General features: G+C 51.5%; 1 protein-coding gene across 1 annotated transcript in view; it reads right to left on the bottom strand.

Moving 5' to 3' along the window:
- SHANK3 (SH3 and multiple ankyrin repeat domains 3) overlaps window positions 1-15,264 on the bottom strand; it is a 425,727-nt gene that overhangs the window by 378,805 nt on the left and 31,658 nt on the right. The gene's annotated exons all lie outside the window — the stretch shown is intronic.

Raw genomic sequence — 15,264 nt, 5'->3', positions numbered from 1 at the left:
CCCCCCAAAGAGCCACATTTTAAAGGGTATAGGATGTTGATTAGGTCTGCCAAAGGCCTGCTTAAAAAGTGAAGGCACCAGGTGAACTTCTCTGGGGAGAGCATTCCACAGATGGGGAGCCACTGCAGAAAAGGCCCCGTTTTGTGCTGCCACCCTCCGGACCTCTGGAGGAGGAGGCACACGAAGGAGGGCCTCAGAAGATGGTCTCAGGGTCCAAGTAGGTTCATATGGAAAGAGGCAGTCCTTGAGGTATTGCGGTCCTGAGACATTTAAGACTTCATAGGTCAAAACCAGCACTTTGAATTGGGCCCGGCATAGCCGGGCCACCAGCCAAAGCTGATGGAAGGCACTCCGGGCCACTGAGGCCACAGTCCTTTGCATATGGGTCCTGTTTGACCGTTTCCTACAGGTGTCTGGGTGCCCGGTGTGAGGACAGGATGCTGGACTCGATGGGCCCCCTCTGGCCTGACCCAGCCGGCTTGTCTTACATTCTTAGGGTTTCCCCTCCAGGAAGAGTGGCTGGCCTGTTGTCGTTGGCAACCATCGCCCCGAGCGCAAGATGCTGTCCAGAACTGAACACAAGAAAGAGCGGAATAGCACGCAACGTCCCTGCAAACTTTGAGCAAGTCAAGATGAACGCTCAACAAACACATCGTCCGGAAGCAAAACACATCCCAATTGCATGGCATTAGGTCCAACGGGTTCCAGTGAACCTGACTTAAGTGGGCTTCGGTTCGCCGCTTTAAATCTCTGCCCAGGAGGGTTGGTGCCCTTTTAGGCGGTTTTCACACTCGCCACTAAAAAGCACCTCTGAGCTGTCCTGCCTCGCTGAGCACTGCAAACGTGGGAGGACTGAAAGCAGAAAGAGACCCCCTCGGAAACAGAATCACATGCCTCCTCCTTCCTGGCCAGCGGAGGTTTAGCAACCATGTTACCAAATTCAGATATGCAGAAAGCGTTTTGAGTGCCATGTGTGAAAACACCCTTAGATGAAGAGGCAAGGGAGGGAGGGGCTGACAAGGGAGGGGGGAGAGAGGGGGAGAGGCAGGTGGCAACAAAGTCCTGCAGAGTAAGGTGAGGGAAGAGCTCTTAGGCCAAGCATTGCTCTGTGGTGCAAAGGAGCTGGGGGCGAAATGGATGGAGGAGGGGTGTGTGTGTGTGTGTGTGTGTGTGTGTGTGTGTGTGTGTGTGTGTGTGTTTGAAGGGAAGGGCAGCAGCGAGGTGTTCCTCCATTCCAGAAGAAGGGTTTGGCAAGGGAGCATGTGCAGAAATTGGAGCAGGGTCCTTAGGCGGAGGAGCAGGAGACCCCTTTCCTCCTTGCAACCATGCCCCAGACCTGGCCCATTTGGGCTCAGCCTCACTTTGGGGGCTCCTTTGGCTGCTGTGAGGGCTGGAGGCAGGACTTTGCAGGTCTGTCCCGCGACAGCTTGGAACCAAGTGAGGGTTGAAACAGTCATTGCAGTCAATGGCTTAGTATGCGCATTCCTCCAAGTTTGTTGCTGCTTCAACCCCCTAAAGCAGGGGATGCTCTGCATGGTTCCTCCCCACCCATGCGCACTGTGAGAGGGGCTGGAGGCTCCATGCGCTGTGAGGACAGGGGGGGCTTGTGGCTGGCAGGAGCATTGATCACGCCAGAGCTTGATGGGTAATTCCACAGCCAATTGATTTTCATTCCCTCTTCCTGCCAAGGTCAGTGGGTCACCAGGGATGCGCAACTGATTAAAAGCCAAAGGCCTGCCAATTGCGGCTCGTCAGCGGGCGGATGACAGCACGTGCTTGATGGAGACGGTGGCAGCGCGGCGCCAGCCACAAGCCAAGCCACCCAAACCCAGAGTCACACTTGCCAGATCCGATCCCCGCGCTATGGGCATACCCAGAAGTTTCTCTGGCAGAAGCCCCAGCAGGCAGGATAGCCCTGTAGAGCTATCAAAGCATGGAGCATTAAGGAGATGCTGAGTCACTGTCAGGTGCTTCTCAGCCACCTAATTGGTCCATATAATATTGCCATTTCTGACACCCAGCTCAGTCTGCTGCCTCTTGTCATGGTCCGGTCGGCGGGCGGTTGAAGCCCTGGCTGAGTACGTAAGGACCAGAGGCAGATGGTGGTGTAGAAGCAGGAACAGGTGCAGGGATGAGGGTCCAGCAGCAGGCAGTCGCAGGGTCAAGGAGCAAGGCAGAGGTGAAGGTCTGGGAGTCAAGGAGCAAGGCGTCGGCAAGGCAAAGGTCCAAGGAGCAAGGGAGCAAGGCGAAGGCTCAAGGAACAAGGAGCAAGGCGAAGGTTCAAGGAACAAGAAGCAAGGCGAAGGTCCAAGGGTCGAGGATCAAGGCGTCGGCAAGGCAAGGGTCCAAGGAGCAAGGCATCGGCAAGGCAAGGGGCCAAGAAGCAAGGGGCAAGAGGCCAGATGCAACAAGGCAGGGATAGCGTTGCTGTGGCCAAGAGCTGAAGGGAAATGCTGAGCTTTTATCCCTCCCAGCTCCTGCCACCAGGTGCAGTATCAAGTGGCCTCACCTGAGTGGCCACTCCTTGCTTCTCCAGCACAAGCTGAGGCCTCACCTGGGTGGCCACTCCTTGCTTCTCCAGCACAAGCTGAGGCCTCACCTGGGTGGCCACTCCTTGCTTCTACAGCACAAGCTGAGGCAGGCCCCAGTCCTGCGAAGCACTACAGGCCCCAGACCCTGACTCCTGCCCATATTCCTGACACCTCTGCTGTCCGCCTGACTCTGCCCCGAGGGTCCCTGGACCTGCAACCAGATACACCTGTGTGTGAGGAAGAACCTTGGAAAGCTGGTTGCCATCCTGGTTTGGTCCCTGAGTGAGGTCTGGGGATTCTGATCCCATGCATAGCCAGGATCAGGCTGGCACTTCTCACACCAATGCTCCCCTTCTATCACCTCCAAAGGCGATCTGGGGTACTGGCATGATCGATATATTAGGTCTCTTGAAGACCTCCAATGAGGTGGGGAACCTCAGGCCCTGAGGTCAAGTGTGGCCTGCCTCTCCCCAGGACACAATCCTCCCTCACCGGCCCTGCTCTGTACCCTCCTGGAATGACTTTGCCTGGCTGGAACATGCCCTTGGAACTCTGATGCCTCTCCGTTGCTGGGGTGAAGCACAGAGGGAGTGGGTGCGAGGGTGTAGGAAGTTGAAACCAGGGAATGGCAGGAAGGTGAAAATTGTACATTCTCGGCTCTGCCTGCTTTTGCCTCTGGCCCCACCCACCACTGCCATGTGGTCCCTGGCAGGTTAACAAGGAGGGAATGTGGCCCTCAGGCTCAAAAGGGCTTCTCTACCACTGCAGCCTCAGGAGAGGGGTTGATGGGGAACATGGGCGCATGCTGTGGTGGTGACGCCCTGGGTTTCCCAACTCCTGCCTCCTGACCCAGCTCAGCTCTTTGGCAAGGCATGCCTCGCTGGGGCTTGTGGTTAGGCAACAGCTGCCGCCTCATCTTCCCGACAGCAAACAACGATGCGCCACTGATAGCCGAGAGACCTCCCTCCTCTGCTGACTGAGCGACACCATTCTGGCCCCCAGCCAGAGCCCTCAGCCATCTTCCCAGAGCTCTCTCTTTCTCTCCCCCAAGGCCGCACCTGCCCGCTGGCAGATCACCAAGAGACAGCGGCTGCTTTTGCAAAACACGCTGCTGAAGAATCTAGCCACTACCTAGGAGAATCTAGCATGTCAGGTGGCAGATAAACCAGTCTGTTGGCCTGTGGCTTCAGTGAGAACCCAGGTCAGGATGATCACATGTGGGACCCCGACAGCTGTGACCTCTGCAGTCACGGCTGGATCAGCCCTGATGCTTCAGCGCTTTGTTACTTGTTTATTAGATATATATATTCAACTGCTGCAAGGTCCTGGGACCCTTGTATAATGGACAGATGGTATTTATCCATCTTGGCAATCATAAGGTCTCACAACATCCGCTTTTGCTGCCCTGTTGTTAATCTCCATGGCATAGGGGTATAATTTAAAAGCTCGTTCACATCTGCAGATATCAAAGATTCTGCCAGCACAGAACATCGACGGATAACGACCTCCTGACTTGAAAGTTAGTAAGGAAGCTTCACAACCCAGACCCTCAGGCTCAGGCATGCAACCAGTGTGGTGTAGTGGTTAAGAGCGGTAGACTTGTAATTTGGGGAACTGGGTTCGCTTCCCCGCTCCTCCACATGCAGCTGCTGGGTGACCTTGGGCTAGGTCACACTTCTTTGAAGTCTCTCAGCCCCACCCACCTCACAGGGTGTCTGTTGTGGGGGAGGAGGGGAAAGGAGATTGTTAGCTGCTTTGAGACTCCTTCGGGTAGTGATAAAGCGGGATATCAAATCCAAACTCCTCCTCCTCCTCCTCCTCCTCCTCCTCCTCCTCCTCCTCCTCCTCCTCCCAACTCAGCCAGGTGGGTCTTCTGTCACGCAACAGATTCAACAGCATCAATTTGCAGGACCAGAAGCGTCGGGTAGAAAAGGGTGCTGTGATGCGGAAGTCCTGGGGATTCCTGCCTGCTGCCCCAGGGACAGGAACCATGGCAAGAGAGAGAATTGGGAACCAGGGAGCCAACGGCCAAAATGAAGAACACCGGCTTCGGAGACGCATCAGGAAATCAAAGGAAAGAGGACTGTGTGGAGCGGGGTGGTAAGAAAAGCAGGAAGCATTGAAAGAGAGGCTCCACAGAGACCCAGGAAGGAAGGGCTACTAGCCATGATATCAATGGCTACTGCACATGATGGCTATGCCCTCACTCCATAGCTGGAAGACAATGCTTCTGAACATGCAGTTGCTGGAAATCACAGGAGGGGAGAGTGTTGTTCTTGTGCTCAAATCCTACTTGTAGGCAACTGTTCAGCTACTGGATTAGATGGACCATTGGCCTGTTCCAGCAAGGTATTTTTATGTTTGGAAGGAAGGAAGTGTGGGAAATTGCAGCCAAATGTAACTAGGGTCTCATCCTGCGTACCAGATGGACCGTGAAAATACTACAGTAAATGTATATGCAACCAGAAGACTTCACATATACAATGTATCTGAAAAGTAAGATTCAGAAAGTGCAATGTTCAAAATATCAAAAAGTGCTTACTTGCCTTTTCTGAATCTTACTTGCCTTTTCAGATACATTGTATATGTGAAGCCTTCTGGTTACATATACATTTAGTATTTTCACGGTTTGTGTTTTCATTATTCTGATATTACTACCGTGCTGTCTGTTATTGCTGCTACTCTGCATACCAGATGGAGCTGGTAGACAGCTGCCCTGGACACAGAATTGACCTGTGCCTCCATGGACAGCTGGGAGTCCAAAATGACTCCCTGGCTGCACACCTGGTCCTTCAGGGACACAGTTACTCCATTCAGGACCAAGGAGTCCTCCTCATCTGCCTCCCCCCTGTCCCCCCAAAAGAGTACTTCTGCCTTGTCTGGTTTCAAGCTCAGTCCATTAGCCACCATCTATCCTCCAACTGTCTCACACAGGCAACTCACACAGGACCTTCACTGCCTTCACTGGTTCCAGTTTAGGGAGAGGTAGCGCCGGGGATCACCTGCATACTGGTGAACACCCAGCCCAAACCACCTGATGATCTCTCCCAGCGGCTTCATTTAGATCAGGGGTGGCCAACTCCCAAGAGACTGTGATCTACTTACAGAGTTAAAAACTGGCAGTGATCTACCCTCTTTTGGGGGGTTCAGGTCAAAGTTGTTGAGCTTTTTGGGGGGAGGAGGAAAGCCCTGTTTTGGGGGGTGCAGGAGAAAAAAATTGAGCTTTTTTTTTTAAAAGAGCCAAAGTTGTTGAGCTTCTTTGGGGGAGCCAGTGATCTACCAGTGATCTACCACAGACGTCCAGTGATCTACCGGTAGATCATGATCTACCTGTTGGGCATGCCTGATATAGATGTTAAAAAGCATGGGGGAGAGGACAGAACCCTGGGGCACCCCTCAAGTGAGTGGCCAGGGGTCCAAACACTCATCCCCCAACATCACTTTCTGGACATGGCCCAGGAGGAAGGAGGCGGACCACTGCATAACAGGGCCCCCAGCTCCCAACTCCTCTAGACGGTCCAGAAAGATACCGTGATCAATGGTATCAAAAGCCGCTGAGAGATGCAGCATGACAACGTAAGGAAGGGAACATGCATTCTGGGTTCAGTGCAACAGCATCACTGGAAAGATGCTGGAAGCAGCCTTGAGAGCTTCTATCGAAAACGGGCTCAGAGATGCCCCAGGACTTGGACTTCCCATTGTGCTCCATCTTGCTTCTCTCCAAGATTTGCCTTGAGCAGCATCCCGGTGCTCTGTGCGGTGCGGGGGGTGGGGTGGGGGCGGGATGGCACCAAGAAGGGATCAGGAATCCACATGGCAGGAGGGGAGAGGATGGAGAGCCCTTCAAGCTCGGACTGGCTGTGTTACAGAACCCCCTTGGCTGGAGGTGTGACGGGGAGAGGAATGGCAAATCCAGGCTCAGCAGGCCTGTACATTTGCACACTCTCTCCCTTGCACACACAAACACTTTTATCCTCAGGCCTTAACTGAGGCAGTTCAGTCAAGGACACAGATCCAGGAGGGAGACAGAGGAAGCGGACTGAAAAAAAGCAGTGTGTGAATGAGTGAGTGAGCAAGAGAAAGAGAAAGAGTGAATAGCAAGGAGAAAGGCATTGCGGGGGAGGAGTGGGGGTGAGCAAATGGGAATAAAAGCGTGGCAGGCAACTTGGCAGCATCTCGCCCACCTGATCCGCAGGAAGAAGGGGACCCAGAGTTCCTTCCGTTCCAAGGAGAACGCTGGCTCCTTGATCCAGGTACGGAGGTGCTTGGGCCCACGGCCCCCCTTCGCCACCCTCCGAGCCGGGACTCGGGATGCATTTGCACATGACCCTATCAAACATGGTAGGTCCCCCCGCCTTCTGCATACAGAAAACCCATGGATTTTTCTCATGAGGGCATCAGCACGCAGCATTTGCACTGACCCCCGCCCTATTTTAGCATCATCTCCAGCTCTCATCTCCAGGTTTCACTTGTGGTCCTTAGGTGACCTGTCTCTGGGGTGTTTAATGCATTACACTTCACCCAACCTGGGTTTGCAGTTGATCGTAGGCTCAACTGGCAGCCTCAGCTAGTCCTGGCCTCTCTGAAGAGCCTACCTGTACGAAACAAGAGTTTTCAGGCGCCTGCTTCCCATGTCAACGGTTTAAATTTTTAGCTACATAGCTTTAAATAACCCCAAACACCTCCTCCTTCCATATTCACGGCATGGCCCAACAATTATCAGCTTGTGGGAATAGGAAGATAGACTTTGCCATTGGTTGTACAGGTCTACTGAATGCCCTCTGCATGTGAACGCCAGAAGCCCACACCTATTTACACAAGCATTTCCCTAATCCCTTGATTTGGATCTGGGGCTCCTGTTTTTACTGTTGTGTTTTCAAGATGCGATGTTGTTTGGTATTTTAAACATGGGTTTTCATTGGTTTAATGCACAGTGGTACCTCTGGTTAAGAACTTAATTCATTCCGGAGGTCCGTTCTTAACCTGAAACTGTTCTTAACCTGAAGCACCACTTTAGCTAATGGGGCCCCCTGCTGCCGCCACGCAGTTTCTGTTCTCATCCTGAAGCAAAGTTCTTAGCCTGAGGTACTATTTCTGAGTTAGCAGTTTGTAACCTGAAGCATTTGTAACCTGAAGCATTTGTATCCCAAGGTACCACTGTATTCAGCTTTTCTATTTTGTACACCGCTGTTCGGGGGACCCAGGTGGTGCTGTGGTTAAACCACTGAGCATAGGGCTTGCTGATCAGAAGGTCGGCGGTTCGAATCCCTGTGACTGAGTGAGCCCCCGTTGCTTGGTCCCAGCTCTTGCCAACCTAGCAGTTTGAAAGCACATCAAAATGCAAGTAGATAAATAGGAACCGCTACAGCAGGAAGGTAAACGGCATTTCCGTGTGCTGCTCTGGTTTGCCAGAAGCGGCTTTGTCATGCAGGCCACATGACCTGGAAGCTATACGCCGGCTCCCTTGGCCAATAATGCGAGATGAGCGCGCAACCCCAGAGTCGGTCACGACTGGACCTAATGGTCAGGGGTCCCTTTACCTTTACCTTTACACCACTGTTCAGGCATTAACTAGTATATAAAGTAGTAGTAATAATTGTTTGCAGCAGTTCTCTTTCAAGAAATGAGAAGGATGCCTCTGTGGTTCTTCAAGCCAGGTGTGAACCACATTGCACCACCCATTGCAGCGCTTTGTCCTGGGTGGTTCAAGGTGCAATACCTCCTCGTCCTCCTCTTCTGTTTGCCCTGTGCTACCCCACCCCTACCCCTCCTGCCTCTTCATTTCTGCTCCTGGAAACTAAAGAGGACTCCACACACCCCAACTCCAGCCTTACCAGGGCAGATCCTGACCCATTCTGTACTTCAAACTGCATCAAGCCAATTCCCAAAGGGCCTCAGATATTCCTGGTCTTCCAAGCAGAGAGGAAATGCCTGAGTTCCTTTTCCTGTTTTGCAGGAAGAGTCATCCCAAGGCTTTGCTGGGCTTGGCTGGGTCCAGCAACGAGACGCCAGCTGCAGGGATCAGATTCACGTCTGACCATTCCAGCAACACATCACCTCACAACTGTTTCCAACCCACTTCTCCATTTATCTATATTTTACTGGAACGAACAACGATGACACCAGAAAAGGCTTCTGCCTCGAGGAGCTTACAAATTCAAAGTAAAATGTGGGGCAGGCCGGAGAGGGAAGGGAGGTGCAAGTGAAACAGGGATTTTAAAACAACAACAATAATTTTACAAGTTTTGTGTCATTGTTTCTTAATTTGATCCTTTTATACGGGTATTTTATGCATTGTGACTTGCTGCTATTTTATTAATTATAGTTAGTAATGACTTATTTCAATTGTTAAGAAAGAATTTATGTTGTCTGCTGATATTTTGAGAGTTAATTTTTTTCATCCACACTTTTGCCGGGCGTTTACCAGGCAAAGCTCCGTGCTTTCTCAGTCTGTGTCCGAGCACTTTTTCCCCCACCGCTCTTTCCCCAGGAAATGCTTTAATGCTGAATCGGAATGAACGGCAATTTGGATTTCCCGCAGATTGCTGAGAGCATTAAAGTGTGGGGGTTTGCGGGGAAAGCTGCAGGGCAAACACACACACAGACACACACGTTTGGACACGGGCAGGAAAAGTGTGGAACTGTCCCTAGAAAGCACTTCGGGAAATGTTTGTGGCTGAGCCCTAAGCATAAGGCAGATTCCTATATCCCCCCCATGTGGACTTTCTAATCCAGTCCATTACATGGCCTGCTGCCACATGAGTGGTGCCACCTAGAGGTGGAAAGGACACAGCGCAGCCCCCGTTCTCTGCATCTTGGAGCTAGTTCCCCCAATGCAGCTGTCCCTCAGTTTCCCCCCAGCCAAGTCTCTCCCCACCCCCCAGCTATATTTCACGCTTCAAGGAGTCTCTCTCTGCCACACACATGTGCCAGCTTTTTCCAGGAATTGTCAGCCACGCTTCCTGTTTTGCAAGGGAGAAGAGGAACTCCCGAGCAGCCAGCCGTGCTTTGCGGGGCAGGGGGAGCGGTTTGCCCTCTCCAGCCCCGCACGCAAGCTAAGTGTCTTTTCACGGAAGACTCGTTTGCAAATGGAAACTGGGCACGGAACATCAGGTACAAGGGAGTGCCTTCCCCTAAGCCTTTGCTCCATCCAGGGCCAGATTTTGGTTTGATGAGGCCCTAAGCTACTGAAGGTAATGGGGCCCTTTCTCTGTCCAGCTGTCCGTTGTCAACAACAAATGGTTGCTGTTTTTTGGTGCTGAATATATGCTATATGGTACATTATGGACCCAATAGGTACCATAAGCTATTTGCCCATGTTGCCATGCAAGCAGTCCATGCAGAATGTAGGCACCCTATATATAGAAAGGAGCAAACCAGGGATATTTTAGGGAGCAGGCGAGCAGGCGGGGGCCATGACTTGCATCATAGGAGCCTACACAGCACAAAACACTGTTGCTGTATGTAGCTTTTATTTTATTTGTTTTTATCTTATATTTTGGAAATGTACATCCAATGGGTTTTTTTCCTTTAATTTTTTTGGGGCCCCCCCAAGAGAGTGGGGCCCTAAGCTAGAGCTTGTTTAGCTTATACGTAAATCCGGCACTGGCTCCATCGTTGGCAGAAGATGCCACTCTAGAGAAATCTGCATGCGGAACAATGGCAGGATTAGTGCTGGTGGGGAAGAGGGTGGGTGCTGAGCAGCAGGGAAAGGGGGACTCCAGGGGGAAGGGGCTGGGGGCCCTTGACACCAGTGGGCCCCTCTGGCTTACCAGGCAGTGGTGGTGGCGATAACACTCCCTCCCCCCAAAACGGCCCTTTTAATATCCGACTCTGCCTCAGAGTGGCCAGCATCCTGTCACTCGTGGCATTATGAAAACAGAGCCCCAGCACAAAGGAAGCTGCCTTAGGCTTAGACTACTGGCCCACCTCCTGGTCGGCCACACTGAGAACAGGATGCTGGACAAGATAGGCCACTGGCTTCCAACGCATCAGCTGAAAGCCAGCTGTCTTCATTTTCCGGTAGTGCATCTCCAAGGCTTCATAGAACTATAGGACTGTAGAGTTGGAAGGGACCCCCAAGGGCCATCTAGTCCAACCCCCTGTGATGCAGGAATCACAGCTGAAGCGTCCCTGGCAGGTGGCTGCCGAACCTTTCTTTAAAAACCCTCCAGTGAAGGTTTCAGAGAAGGGATATTTCTCAGATAATAATATAATAATAATTTATTATTTATACCCCACCCATATGGCTGGGTTTCCCCAGCCACTCTGGGCGGCTTCCAACAGAAAAATAAAATAATCTATTAAACATTAAAAGTCTCCCTAAACAGGGCTGCCTTCAGATGTCTTCTAAAAATCTGGTATCTGTTTTTCTCTTTGACATCTGATGGGAGGGCGTTCCACAGGGCGGGTGCCACTACCGAGAAGGCCCTCTGCCTGGTCCCCTGTAACTTCATTTTGCACAGTGAGGGAACCGCCATAAGGCCCTCGGCACTGGACCTCAGTGTCCGAGCAGAACGATGGGGATGAGGATGCTCCTTCAGGTATACTGGACTGAGACCGTTTAGGGGTTTAAAGGTCAGCACCAACACTTTGAATTGTGCTCGGAAACGTACTGGGAGCCAATGCAGGTCTTTCAAGACCGGTGTTATGTGGTCTCGGCGACTGCTCTCAGTCACCAGTCTAGCTGCTGCATTCTGGATTAGTTGTAGTTTCCGGGTCACCTTCAAAGGTAGCCCCACGTAGAGCGCATTGCAGTAGTCCAAGCGAGAGATAACTAGAGCATGCACCACTCTGGAGAGACAGTCAGTGGGCAGGTAGGGACTCAGCCTGCGTACCAGATGGAGCTGATAAACAGCTGCCCTGGACACGGAGTTGACCTGTGCCTCCATGGACAGCTGTGAGTCTAAAATGACTCCCAGGCTGCGCACCTGGTCTTTCAGGGGCACAGTTACCCCATTCAGGACCAGAGAGTCCTCCACACCCGCCCGCCTCCTGTCCCCCACAAACAGTACTTCTGTCTTGTCAGGATTCAATCTCAATCTGTTAGCCGCCATCCATCCTCCAACCGCCTCCAAGCACTCACACAGGACCTTCACCGCCTTCACTGGTTCCGATTTAAAAGAGAGGTAGAGCTGGGTATCATCAGCATACTGATGGACACCCAGCCCAAACCCCCTGATGATCTCTCCCAGCGGCTGCATATAGATGTTAAAAAGCATGGGGGAGAGGACAGAACCCTGAGGCACCCCACAAGTGAGAGCCCAGGGGTCTGAACACTCATCCCCCACCACCACTTTCTGGACACGGCCCAGGAGCAAGGAGCGGAACCACTGCATGACAGTGCCCCCAGCTCTCAACCCCTCTAGACGGTCCAGAAGGATGTTATGGTCGATGGTGTCAAAAGCCGCTGAGAGATCCAGCAGAACTAGGAAACAACTCTCACCTTTGTCCCTAGCACACCGGAGATCATCAACCAGCGCGACCAAGGCAGAGATGCTGTTGGGCGTTGGATGTGAACCTTCGAAATGCAAGGCAGCTGCTCTGCCAGCGAGCCACAGCTCATCCACAGAGGAACACCAGGACTGACCAATCTTATGGAGGTGGAGGAGAGAGGGGGCATATTTTCCTCTCGGCTATTCCCAGCTAAAGGGACCAGCTTGCCTCTTCTGACTTAAGTGAGAGCTTCCCCAGAGCTGCATCGACCATTATGCTAAAAATAATGCTCTACCTGTTGAATGTCTGTGCAGCTGTTAAAAGGCAGCACTTGTCACTCAAAGGGCGGCTTGCACAAACATGGCGGTCGCAAGGCCTCGCTGGGAATGCCAGGGTCAGGCCGCCAGGGTCATGGGGGCAGGATGCCACCAGGAAGCCACGGCTGTAGTGCAGGCAGGCAGCAAAATTGGGCCAGCCCAGTAATTCCCTACCCCCCCCATGGTCCTTAGGCTGCCCCGCTGGCAGGACGCCTGCCCTCTGACCTAGGAGAGGGGGCACGGCCCAGAGCACTGTGGGGAAGGTTCAGGTTTGGCAAGTGGGGAGGGGGGGCTTTTAACATGTTCAGCACATCTTCTTGGCACAGGAACCGTGTGGAGCAAAAGCTGCCTCCGTAGCCATAGGAACATCAGTTAACACACTAACCTGCGTAACCATGGGAACCCGGGTGCAGCATCAAAGTGGAGAAAACTCAGGGGAAAGGGGGCCTGCCCCAGGTGGCGGGGTCTTTCCACCAAGCCCCCCCCCCAAAAAAAAACTATTTTCAGAAAATGTCCAGGTTATTCTTTTTTCTTCTTCTTCTTTGGCCCTGGCTTTTCTTTTTTACTAGGCATGTCCTGTAGGAAGCAGCAGTTTTTATTCTGAATTATAATAGGTGAGTTAGAGCACTGCTCCACCTAGCCCAGTGCTGTCTACACTGATTGGCAGCAGCTCTCTCCAGGGTACCAAACGGGGGCCATTCTCAGTCCTGCCTGCAGATGTCAGGAAATTATTATTATAATATTTATATATATTTATATATCCCTCATTTTCCCTACCCTGGGACTCAAGGCAGCTTACGCTGGTAAAATAGGAAAAGCTAATAACATAGAAAATGCCATTGTTAGGTGTACCGTATTGGCCTGAATATAAGCCTCACTTTTCTGTTCTTTTTCAAATTCCGACCGTGAAAAGTTCAAGTGCGGCTTAAATTTGCGACCCTACAAAAATGGGCTTTTACGATATCGCTGCTGAAACAGACATACAGTAAAAGGGAACGGGTGTGAGTGCCTGCGGAATTTTAAGAGAGCGGCTTATATTCGGCTATTGCCTTTCCCCCCCTTGAGTTTTAAAGTTGCAGCTTATATTTGGGTGCGGCTTATATTTGGGCCAATACAGTAATTAAACACAAATAGAATTTTGAAAATGTAAAACAGATCTGTTAAAAAAACAGACGATAGCAACAACAAAAACAGCACAGCACCAGCCCTTTCCTCAAAAACAGTTCTCCAAAGCCACTTGGGTTCGAGCCCCACATTTGGTGAAAGATTCCTGTATTGCAGGGGGCTGGACTAGAACAGTGTTTCCCAACCTTGTGCCTCCAGAAGTTTTCGGACTACAATTCCCATCATTCCTGACCACTGGTCTTGCTAGCTAGGGATGATGGGAGTTGTAGTCCCAAAACATCTGGAGGCACAAGGTTGGGAAACACTGGACTAGAAGACCCTCGGGGGTCCCTTCTGATTCTACCTAGGTATTGCCTTCCCCGTAGCTCACTTGCAGCCATCCTTAGGAGTTCCTGTCTGTGCAAACCCCTCTTGCGGCACAACCACCTGCTCCCTGTTTGCTGTGCGGGTGGCAGGGGTTGGTGGAGGGTAGCTAGTCTTGCCTCGTGACAAGAGGGGGTAGACTGGATGCCCACCAGATTCCCCACAAGGCATTCTCCCTATTTCTGCAGCTCTTCTGGAACACAGCCTTTTCCTAGGAACGATTTGCAGGAAGCCCATTTTCCTGTCCCCAAGCACCCAACTGACTAGGCAACCTTACCGTAAAGACATCTCTTCTGCCAAACAGAAAACATGGCCCAGACCCTCTCCCTGGGAGAGCGGAGGGTCCCTGACCAGCAGTAGCAGAGGTGGGTATTTCGGAGAGAGTGCAGAACTTTAACTTAGGGAACATGATCCAGGTCTCTTAGGCACAGGGGTTCAGATGTGAGCAGTTAAGGGCCATTCAACAACAGCAACAAACAACGGTCTCCTCTTTCTAATATTTATTGGAAACATATCTCCTGCTCTGTTTGGTAGAAAGGTGGGGTATAAATAAATAAATGGCTATCCTAGAGGCTCAAGGCAGGCAACAAATGAAAAAGAGCATTGCAACACAAAGCAGAATAAGGAGCCGGCCAAATCAAATAGATACTTCCATAGCAACGTGGGTAGGAATCTTGAGGTTACCCGTTTGTTTCTGCAAAAGGGTTTGCTTTACCCCCAGGAAGCACCATCTGGCACTGAATTTGGATTCTGGAGAATTTCAGATTCAGAATGTGTCAGATTCAGATTCAGCCCCTAGTTCCAGAAACCCCTCTGGAAAGGCAGAGGCTGCAGCTGCGGAATATTTCAGCCTCCGGGCTTCGCGGCTCCCCAAATATACCCCTGCTCACTGCCCCTCTGCCATGGTCTCCGATTATGCTCCTCCATGTGTCCTCACACAGTCCTCTCTGGAGCATTCATTAGTATTAATTATTATTTATTGCACTTATTCGTCAGGTTTGTTTGTTTGTTTTAAAGGAAAGGTAACTCAAAGTGATTTTCAAAGGAGCCCTGCTCCCTCAGTCCTGCCCAAACATTCCAACTTCTCAGATCCTCGGGCACAAAGTTTTATTTACTGCTTCTGACTTTTGTTACATTTCAATTACATGGTTTTCCCCCCATGCTGTAAGCCGCCTTGAAGGTGGCAAGGAGGCACGCAAATAAAATGTCTGCATAAGTAAAGAAGACTTGCAGAAGCACACCTCACATTGCCAGACATTCCTCTGCCTCAAATCTCTGCCTGGATGCGACTGGTGAGAGAGCAAAAAAAGCAGTGTTGCCGTGTCATAGGTGGCCGGGTGGATCTGCAGCGTGCGTTTGTTTGCTTACGGCGCGTGCTATGGATGGGGGCCCTGCTAAAAGCGTTTTAGTTTCAACAAGCCTGGCTAGAAGTCCATTAAGCAATGTAGACCTTTGGTTCCCCAGGTTTTCATCTGGAGGTTTTGTGCTGCATG

This window comes from Zootoca vivipara, chromosome 10, assembly GCF_963506605.1.
Source record: "Zootoca vivipara chromosome 10, rZooViv1.1, whole genome shotgun sequence".
Classification (NCBI taxonomy): domain Eukaryota; kingdom Metazoa; phylum Chordata; class Lepidosauria; order Squamata; family Lacertidae; genus Zootoca; species Zootoca vivipara.
This window is presented reverse-complemented; position numbering and strand designations above follow the sequence as displayed.